General features: G+C 30.3%; 1 long non-coding RNA gene across 1 annotated transcript in view; it reads right to left on the reverse strand.

The window, feature by feature from the left end:
* Window positions 1-212: 212 nt before the first annotated feature.
* The window catches only part of LOC145283335 (uncharacterized), a 33015-nt gene continuing 22928 nt past the window's right edge, over window positions 213-10299 (reverse strand). Inside the window, exons 2-3 of the long non-coding RNA XR_013868615.1 lie at window positions 9215-9320; window positions 213-3729 (exon numbers count right to left, since the gene is read on the reverse strand). This is a non-coding gene — a long non-coding RNA (uncharacterized LOC145283335). The remainder of the gene's footprint in view (window positions 3730-9214; window positions 9321-10299) is intronic.

Consider the following 10299-nt stretch of genomic DNA (forward strand, 5'->3'; position numbering starts at 1 on the left):
ATTACGTATGTTTGAAGCAGAAGACAAATGTTGCAAATCATGAAATATGAATTTAGACAATAAATAATTCAATCAACTTGAAATCAAACGATAATATTTTTAATTAAAACGAACAACAAGAAATATTTTTTAATCAAAACTAACAAATAATTTTAAAAATGAAAACGAACGATAAATTAATTTAACTGAAAAACGAGCGATAATTTAAAAATATAATTCCAACCAATTAAATTCAAACAAATAATGTTAATACAAACAAAGTTATTAGTGCAGGAATATTTTAAACATTAACTATTAAAACACTACAAAAAATCTGTTGTAGAATTTAATTGAAATTTTGATTTTTTTTCTTTTTCTGGTTATTTTCTTTTCTTTTTTTTTTTTTTTTGCTAATATTGTCATTCTCTTTGCAACAAAAATTGTTTATAAGAGAATTCGATGAACTCCATATAATCATTTTTTTTATTTGCTCAATAGTGCGACCTTCAGCACAAGAGTTTCCATCCATAACCCTTGAAATAAAAGATTGTAATCAGCCAAAACATTTAAAGTTCCATGGCTAATTTTGTATTTCTGATGAAGAGAATGAAAAAAGAATCGCATTCTAGAAGTTTGTTCATAACTATATAATTATATAACACAAATTTATGTGTTATATAATTTGGGTGTAACAGAAAACCTTAATACCCTGAAAGTAGCTGTTTACTTCAGCTATTTCTTTAACACCCTCTCTTCCAGATATGAAATGTTTGCAACTACTGCATTTCATTTTTTTTAACTGCATAAAATGAACAACCTGCTAAGTATAATATAACAGGAAGTACTTCATTGCACACATTAACATCATCCTTTGTTACATCTATGTTAAATTTACAAACATATAACTGATGCTCCCTTGTCATTTCATGCTAGATAGCTTCATGTAAATTTTTCAAATCAATAGTTCAGTTATTAAGTGGATAGCCCAGGTTTAATATTGATAATATTCTGAGTGTTTTTCTCACATTCAAATAATTAATGTATAGAGATATTGTTATCCCCGCTAAGGCACAGCCAAATCTTGCCTCAAGGTTATCTGCTTGAAACGTGCCAGATAATACATAATACATACATCATGTTCATGAAATATTTAATCAGTTTTAGAATTGCATAAATTGTATGATAGTGTATGTTTCACTCGTTAGCTTAACAGTTCTTCCAGGAATGTTATTCCAAGTTTCTAACCAGTCACAGACAAATCTATAATTGTCATCATTTTATCTAAGTGAATTAATATTTTTATTACGAAGCCGACAATCTTTATATGGTGTTTTTAAATTCGGTATTGCCCACCAAATATAACATATTTGTATGTGTTCTGCGATTTCTGCATAATTTGACAAACATCCCCGTTTTCTTAAGGTCAGCAATCCTTGAATAATGTATTCGTTCAAATTTTGCAAAACCAAATTAACATTTTGTCTTTAAAAATTAGTGGGAGAAAATGCTTTTGAAGTCAATTTGTAATATTTCAAAAGTGATTGAGATTCCATGGCATAAAGTTTATGTAATCTAGAAAATGAAACACTTAGGATTTGATCCAATTCATCATTTCCATTATGACAAAACTTTGAAAACATAATGTATTTACTTTCATCTTTTTTTTGGGGGGGGGACAATTGTTTCTAATGCATTTTAATATATGTACTCAGTCGAATAATTAGAAAAACAGATGTCGACACTTTATAACTGGATGTGGATTGAAAGCTTTGCTGTTCTACAAAAGAAGATATAGCTTTTTTATTTATTGCATAATTATATGATATAACGAGGACTAGAACAACAGTATATTCTTTTCATTATTTTACTCTCGAATGTGTATCCGTTGATATCTTATATGCTTTTATATAGAGTGATATGGTTCTCGATTGATTAACTGTGTCTAACTGTGTCAGATATATACTCGAAAGTCAAAACAATGAAAAGAATATGCTGTTGTCATGGCCCTAGTTATAACAAATAACACCCTGAACCCTATCTCATCTAAGTCTATTATTACACATTTGATTATATCAAATATTTCTCAGCTAATAGACATTTAGTTGGCAGAACAAGCACAACATCCTTATATTGTGAGGATACACTGCTTAGCATAAAAGCAAATGCACCTGTGGCAGCTTCATTGCTTTTGTTAGCTAAGCCAACAATATTGCCACTTTTATAATCAAGATAAGGTTTTAGAGGAATTTCTTCAACAAGTAAAGATACTGTGAAGTCTTTCTATACTATTAACTCGAATTTAATTTTAATATAAATTTTTAAAAAGTGTTATCATGTTGTCCAACAACAAGGCTGCTGCAAGGAAGGTTGGCTCCCTCTACCGTGCTAGAAAACTACTTACGCCTGACAGTATCTTGTACCTCTATAAGGCCACCATTCGCCCATATATGGAGTACTGTTGTCACATCTAGGCTGGTACATCTGCTGCTTGTCTCTCGCTCCTGGACAGGGTTCAAAAGAGTGTCGCCAACCTGATAGGTCCTGAACTGTCATCTAGGCTTCAGCCTCTGTCCCATCGACGAAATGTTGCATCCCTCTGCCTGTTCTACAAATACTTTAATGATGAATGCTCTGACGAACTGCAAACACTTGTACCTCCTCGACATAACTACCCCCGACAAACCCGACAAGCTACTAAGTCTCATCCCTTTACAGTAGAGATCCCTAAGTGCAAGAAAGCCTTTTACTCCAATAGTTTCTTCCCCAGAAGTGCGGATCTTTGGAACTCCCTTCCGGGATTCTGCTTTCCCAACTGCAATGATAGGCAGAAGTTCAAGTGTAATGTTAACAAACATCTTTCTACTCATCTCTCTTCATAATGACCCTTCTAATTAAGTCCCTGATAGTAGTCCCCTGCTTCAAAGTGGCACTGTGCCTTGTCTGGGGTGAAAATTGAATAATAAAAAAAAAGAAAAGGTTGATAAGGTTACTCTTCTGATGGCTGAATAACATGGTAAAATTAGTTTTAGTGTCTCTTAACAGTATGTATCCTCTATGGGAGCAGTTATGTTATATAATAATGAAGAGAATACCATCATTTCAATGTCATTATGTTTATTTGTTCATATATGAATTGAATCGCTTTGACAGATTTAAATGACTTATCTTGCATTAATAGCAGAAATGACAATGTTAATTTTGATACAGAAATTACATTTAAAGTCTTGATTTGCTGTTCTTCTATGTCCATCTTTTAAGGTTTTCCATCAAAATCTGTAGAGTATTTTCACTAGTTACATGGTTAGGAACGTTATACTCCTCCACGGTACTCATTTCCACGTCACTGCAGAATAAATATACTATGAAATCAGATTCAATTATCGGTGATAGTTTGATATTTGGACATGGACATTTGTTGATATGGCATATAATAATTGTCCCTTGCTGCATAATAGCACTCCAGTAATGTTTATTAATATACTTTAATTTTGCTGCTAAATCATCAATGTTATCGAATGTCATCTGTTGTCTGTATTCTAATTCGCCAGCAATACTTTCAGTTAACGGCAGACTTTTTCAGGCGTATTTTCTTTGAGATATGTGACCCTCTAAATGATGATAAATAGGAGCGACAATTTTGTAGATTCCTTAAGATGTGGTGCCAGTGGTGCCTTAGTCTAACCGAAATTGTGGTGTCTGTCTTTTCATCAAAGGTTGATGTCATCCGGCCGAAAATGAAGTTCACCATACCTAAAGAAAAAAATTCAAAAGAAAACCGTACCATAAGTTAAACTCTTTTTAAAAATTAAGAACAGAGAGTAAAATAATTCCTATAGTTTCATCATAAACTTACGATCGGTCCTAAAAGTGCACTAAATTTATTGAAAATTAATTAAAAATATATAATCGATAACTCAATGTAAATTTTTATTTATTATTACAACAACAGGCTTAGAAAAATATTATTTAAAATATTACGTAAGATGATTTGATTACGAAGTTAAAAAACATTTTTTTCAGCTGTCATCGTGCAGAAATACGTGTTTTTTTATTCATTAACAAACATGTACAGTTAGAGAAAACAACTCTAATAATAGTTTTAAAAAACTCACTTAACGATTTATTTGATAAATAATTAATATATACGATGTTAATTTAAATATATAAATTTAAATATCGCTATGCAATTTCGAATTTTATGAAGTTAAACTAATTTAAAAACCAACAAACAAAAACAAACATATCAGGTGATAGAAACGCACCCAATAAATGCCATGGTAAAATTTATCGGATGGCTGCCTATCACTGTTTTATTTATTTTAAAAAATGTTCACTTATTGTCAAGACTTCAACGATATAAGAGATACCATTTTTCTTGTACTCGTATAACGATCGACACTACTTGTTTTTCGAGCCGAATAAACATTTAAATTAAATAAAAACACCTAAAACTAAAGCTAAGTGAAAGAATACCTTTTCTTACCTTTTAGTAACATTTATTTGTTACGTATATATATATATATATATATATATATATATATATATATATATATATATATATATATGCGTAACATAACATTTTTCAAATCTCTGTGGATTCTAAAACAAACCTTCCAAGACCAATATAATCGTAACGTCACAATCGAGGCTAAAAATTGACTAAATTTATTGAAAATTAACTAATGATATATAAATAAATGAAAAATTAACTAATGATATATAAATAAATGAAAAATTAACTAATGATATATAAATAAATGAAAAATTAACTAATGATATATAAATAAATGAAAAATTAATTAATGATATATAAATAAATGAAAAATTAACTAATGATATATAAATAAATGAAAAATTAACTAATGATATATAAATAAATGAAAACTCAATGGAAAATATTTATCACAATAGGCTTAGAAAACAATCTCATGTAAATATGATTTGTATTATTCGAGGTTAAAAACATTTTTTCAACCGTCTTCCTATAGTAATACTCGTTCTGTTTTATTTTTTTACATACTAACAAACATATACAGTTAAAGAAAAAAAAATAAATAATAATAATAATAATAATAATAATAATAATAATAATAATAATAATAATAATAATAATAATCAACTCAGCTAACGGTTTATTTCATAAATAATTGATATACACGATGGTACTTTTTTTTAAATATCATTATTAAACTTCAAATTTTAATAATTAAATTTTGAAAAATAAAAATACTTTGCTATTTTCAAATAGAAAAAAATTCTTTCTTTAATGGCATAATTCCTTGTCTTTCGGAAACAAAAATTCAGTCACTTTTTACAATTATTATAATTTCCTCGGCAATTTGTAATTTTTACAATTATCGTAATTTCCTCGGTAATTTGTAATTTTTACAATTCTTGTAATTTCCTCGGTAATTTGGTACAATGAAATGACACGGCATTTTTGAAAATTACAAAAGGAAATCGTTATCTATCTCCTTTCGGTTCCGTCATTAGATGTTATCTACTTCCGACCGAATCTTGAAATCCATGACTAGATTCATTAGACCAAATTCAATGACGTCAGCAGGTTATATGACTTTAGTTTGTAGACCTTTTTTTTTAAGATTATTACGAAGGCTGTGTGCGCGTTTGAAATGAATGCTTCTGTTTAAAGCACAAGTGAATCATGATATTTGACTTTATCATTTAAAACTTAAATTCAAGCCATTATTACTACACAAGCAGTACGGCCAGACATATAAAATCAACAGTAGGTTCTTTGATATGAGGAGGCGCGTTCGAAATGAATGTTGTTTAGAGCACATGTGAAGTATGATACTTGACTTTTGCATTTTAAACTTTCATTTAAGCCATTCTGAAATAAGTCACTGCAGAATGGCATGTGAAGCTTACTCCCGGTGCATCGCGATGGGTCCCCAACTAGAACAAGCAATAAATCGATTTGATTAAAAAATGGCCGATTTCGATTTATTGAAAGAAACATTCGATAAATGAATAATTTCACTAAATGGACCTGTCAAATTGCTACATCGTTCGTGTGATTAAACCCAATTGGATGATTTTCTTCGGGGATATGTAAAGTCTCACGTCTACACTGATAAACCAAATAGAAAAGACCACTTGGATGACATCTGACGCGTTATTGCTGAAATACAGCTCCATTTAGTACGTAATAGTTAGTGTGTGTGTGTGTGTGTGTGTGTGTGTGTGTGTGTGTGTGTGTGTGTGTGTGTGTGTGTGTGTAGAGAGAGAGAGGAGAGAGAGAGAGAGTAAGAGTAAGTTTCGAAGTACATAGAGAACGAAGTCGAACGCACGCAGTGCATATATATATATATATATATATATATATACATGCACATAAATACATATATATATATACATATATATATACATATATATACGTATGCACAAATATATACACACACATATATATATACACATACATATATATGTATACACATATACATACATATATATATACGTACATATATACATACATATATACATATATACATACATATATTCGACATTAAGAGGAGATTATAGTTAGATATATAAATACCCGTTCACATACACCTACATACTTATTCTGGGTTCTAGCTTTATCGTGAAAGGTGTATGTGAACGGGTATTTATATATCTATCTATAATCTCCTCTTAATGTCTTATATGTGTAGAAAAAGCGGTTTATCCTTCGTAGGGACGTGATGTCCCTCAACATATATGTTGTTCCGAAATCGTGTCTGGGGAGTCGGCTAATTTCAGTTAATGTTTATATATGTGATATCTACCGCCTGCATACCACAGTAACTATCTTACTTGTATGGGACGCGTTGCTTGTCACATCGTAGAATGTAGAACTGGAAAAAAATATAAGAATTTAAAAATCGAGACGTAGTCAATAGATTGCGCCGTGGCCCATATGATTAAGCCGTCAGTATTGCACACTTAATGCGTGCGACGACCTGGGTTCGCGCCTATGTCGGATGCACGTCACTGATGAGCGAAACCCACTTTGGGTCTGGCGTTATCCGTTGTCGATGCAATTGCTCGATTCTATCTAATTCTGGGTTATAGCTTTATCGTAAAAGGTGGAAAGGTGTATGTGAACGGGTATTTATATATACATATATATATATATACATATATATGTGTGTGTGTGGGTCTATTTGTTAACATTGTAAATCCAACTGTTTCTTATGAGAACATTGACTCTTATGATCATTTCGCCATTCATGTCCATGTCTTTTAATCTTGATTTTTCGATTCACTTTTTTATTGTGCATTTCTTTTCCCGATTTCATGAGGTTTTTCTGCTAAAACTTTTTTGCATGAACGTGTACTTTTCATTTGATGTTGTTCCAATGTATGCCTGTACCAGCAAATCCATACGTTTATTAGAATATTCGCTTGCGTATACTTTTACCTTCTGATTAGAAAAACGCATTGTTTGAAACTCCGCAAATTTAGAAAATAATATTCTTTATTTGGGTATGCTGTCGAACAATAAATTCTTGTTAATTATAATTTACAGTCTTTAATTATTTTATTTTTTTTTTTTTGCTTTTTTTCGGATTTTGGTTTTGTTGAAATTTTTATTTGGTTAATGTGAGCTTTTGGCTAGAAAACATAATCTTTATTTCTTGATTTAATATATATATATATATATATATATATATATATATATATATATATATATATATATATATATATATATATACTTTGAGGTAATTGTGCCAAGTCCGGGGTAATTGCGCCAACTAGCTAAAATAATCATATACATATATATATATATATATATATATATATATATATATATATATATATATATATATATATATATATATATATATATATATATATATCACTGCTAAATAAATCATACAAATTTTTCTTTATTTTTGGTTTTTCTGTTTTTTCATTGGCTGTGAAGTATGAACTTGCATTATTTTTATTTATCAACTTCCTACAGCTGCAAGTTAGACAAACAATCGGGGAAAAGGGGGAATTGCTGGGTAGAAAATTAATCATGATTGACACCGTCGATATTAACCAGCGACAACAATTCGGGCGACTGAACCGTAAACCAACCCCTTCTTCCCAAAAGAGGACTTAATTTCTGAAAGAATTATCTGCCGAGGCTCAGCAGAAAGATACTACACTTTGATCATGCGTTGATATAGAATATGCTACGAACATAAATCCAAATATATCAAAATCTACTATCTATAATGTTTTCTGTGTATTTTAGAAAGTACAACAAAAATATAATAAAACTTGAGAGGCCTCCAGGGTATTGCTTAAAGAATCCTTTATTTTCCGTCTAATCAGTGGTAGGAGGTAGTCAGTGTCGGACCGGAATCCAACCCCGTTTACTATTATGAGAATATATTAAAGGACAAATTGATTAAACAGATTTAGGCAGTAAGAGTTATTCCCCTTTATCCATTGAAACGATGTTTTGTCGTTGATATCAAGAAAAAAAAACATTTTCTGCGTAAAAAGCAAACATTTTAACGATAAATTGTCGCAGAGTGTAAAACTATTTAAGAAAGTTTAAATGTAATAAAATAAGGAAAACTCATAATAAATGAGAATTTCTTTTCGTGTCCCAGAAATTAAGAAATTCTCGTTTATTATGAGTTTTCCTTATTTTATTACATTAAAATTTTCTTAAATAGTTTTACATACGTTTTTCGATCCAAACAATTCACATTAAAAATATATTGGAAAAAAATATATTGAAGATTAAATGACGTCATAAATCTATAAAATATAAAAAATAACAATTGTTGAAAAAGGGGGGGGGGCTACAGGGAGAACATGGGTTAAAGAGTGAAGAGTCATCATCTTTTGTAATATCATCCCTGGCAATTGCACTTTTATGTCCGGCCCGGCACTGTCTCCCACTGTCCTCCCAAATCAGGATTAACACACACACACACACACACACACACACACACACACACACACACACACACACACATATATATATATATATATATATATATATATATTCGTTTCAATTCTATCACAAGGTATTTACTGTCTCATTTAGGATTATTTATTTATTTGCTTTTATATTTTACATTTATTCATTTATTTATTTAGAAAAGTTTTAGTTTTTTTTTGTTTTTGTTTTTTTAATTGGGTTTTATGACAGTTAAACTAAATATTGTTTTGGTAATATTTTGTTGTTTTTACAAACGACCATGTAATCCCTACTGCCACCTACCTTGAACATGCTGCTGTGAAACCTAACATAGTTATATGCAATAAGTCAGAAAGAGTTGCAACCTTGGTTGAAGTGAGTGTTCCTAATGATGGCGGTCTGAACAGAGCTGAAAGAGAGAAACAGACCAAATATCAAGGTCTCATGTATGATATGAAAAGAAACTGGAATCTTAAGGAGATATCAATCATACCAGTTATTATAGGTGCTACAGGGCTTATGAAGAAGAACCTGAAGTCCTACCTAACTAATATTCCTGGTGAACCAAGTGCAAAAGAAATCCAGACAATTGCATTTAAAGGAACAACGAGGATACTAAAAAGAGCTCTTGATTAGTTTCAATAAAAAGACGGGGAATGTTGGCAGCTGGTTTAGCTGCCCCATACCCAGCGTTACAATCTTCAAAGGAAGAAAATTTGAAAAAAAATAGTGAATCAAATGATTTATATAAAAAAATTATGATGTATTTTTTTTTAGATGTGGAAAATTTCTTTATTTTTTAGTTCTAAAAATATGCTTCGTTTTTTTTGTTTTTTTTTTTTTTGGATTTTTTGTTTGTTTGTTTGTCTGGTAATACGGTTTTTCTAGTTCCATAAACAAATCCAAAATTTGAATCGGAAAACAAAAATTTGTTCGATGAACTTTTGTGTAAACATTGACTATCAAAAATATCCAAATCTTTTTTCTTTTTTTTTTTTTTTTATCGCCGTATGTCACTTTTAAATGATCCTGTACAGACGTTCTTTTTATTGAATTTCAAATTTTCTGACTATTATTTAATTGGTTCATTCGAGTCACGTGAAACAAAATTAGGTACGTCTGCAATGTAAAGACTATGCTATTTTTTTTATCGGATTTTCAAGTTAAATCCAATTTTACGGAATCCTTTGTTTATGAAATTGTTAGGTGAAAGTACAGAATAGATAAAGAAAGTTCCTCCAAGTTCAGCGTGGCTCGTGAACTACAGAAGTGCCAAAATTGATTCAGAGTTTTTTAGCGTTGCTCCGTTGCTGATCTAACGGTGACCAGGGTGTCAATGCAGATTTTATTTAAATATACATGTTGTCTGTAGGTCTATTCGCTCCCCC

This window comes from Euprymna scolopes, chromosome 1, assembly GCF_053919585.1.
Source record: "Euprymna scolopes isolate OS-2025 chromosome 1, ASM5391958v1, whole genome shotgun sequence".
Taxonomy (NCBI): Eukaryota; Metazoa; Mollusca; class Cephalopoda; order Sepiida; family Sepiolidae; genus Euprymna; species Euprymna scolopes.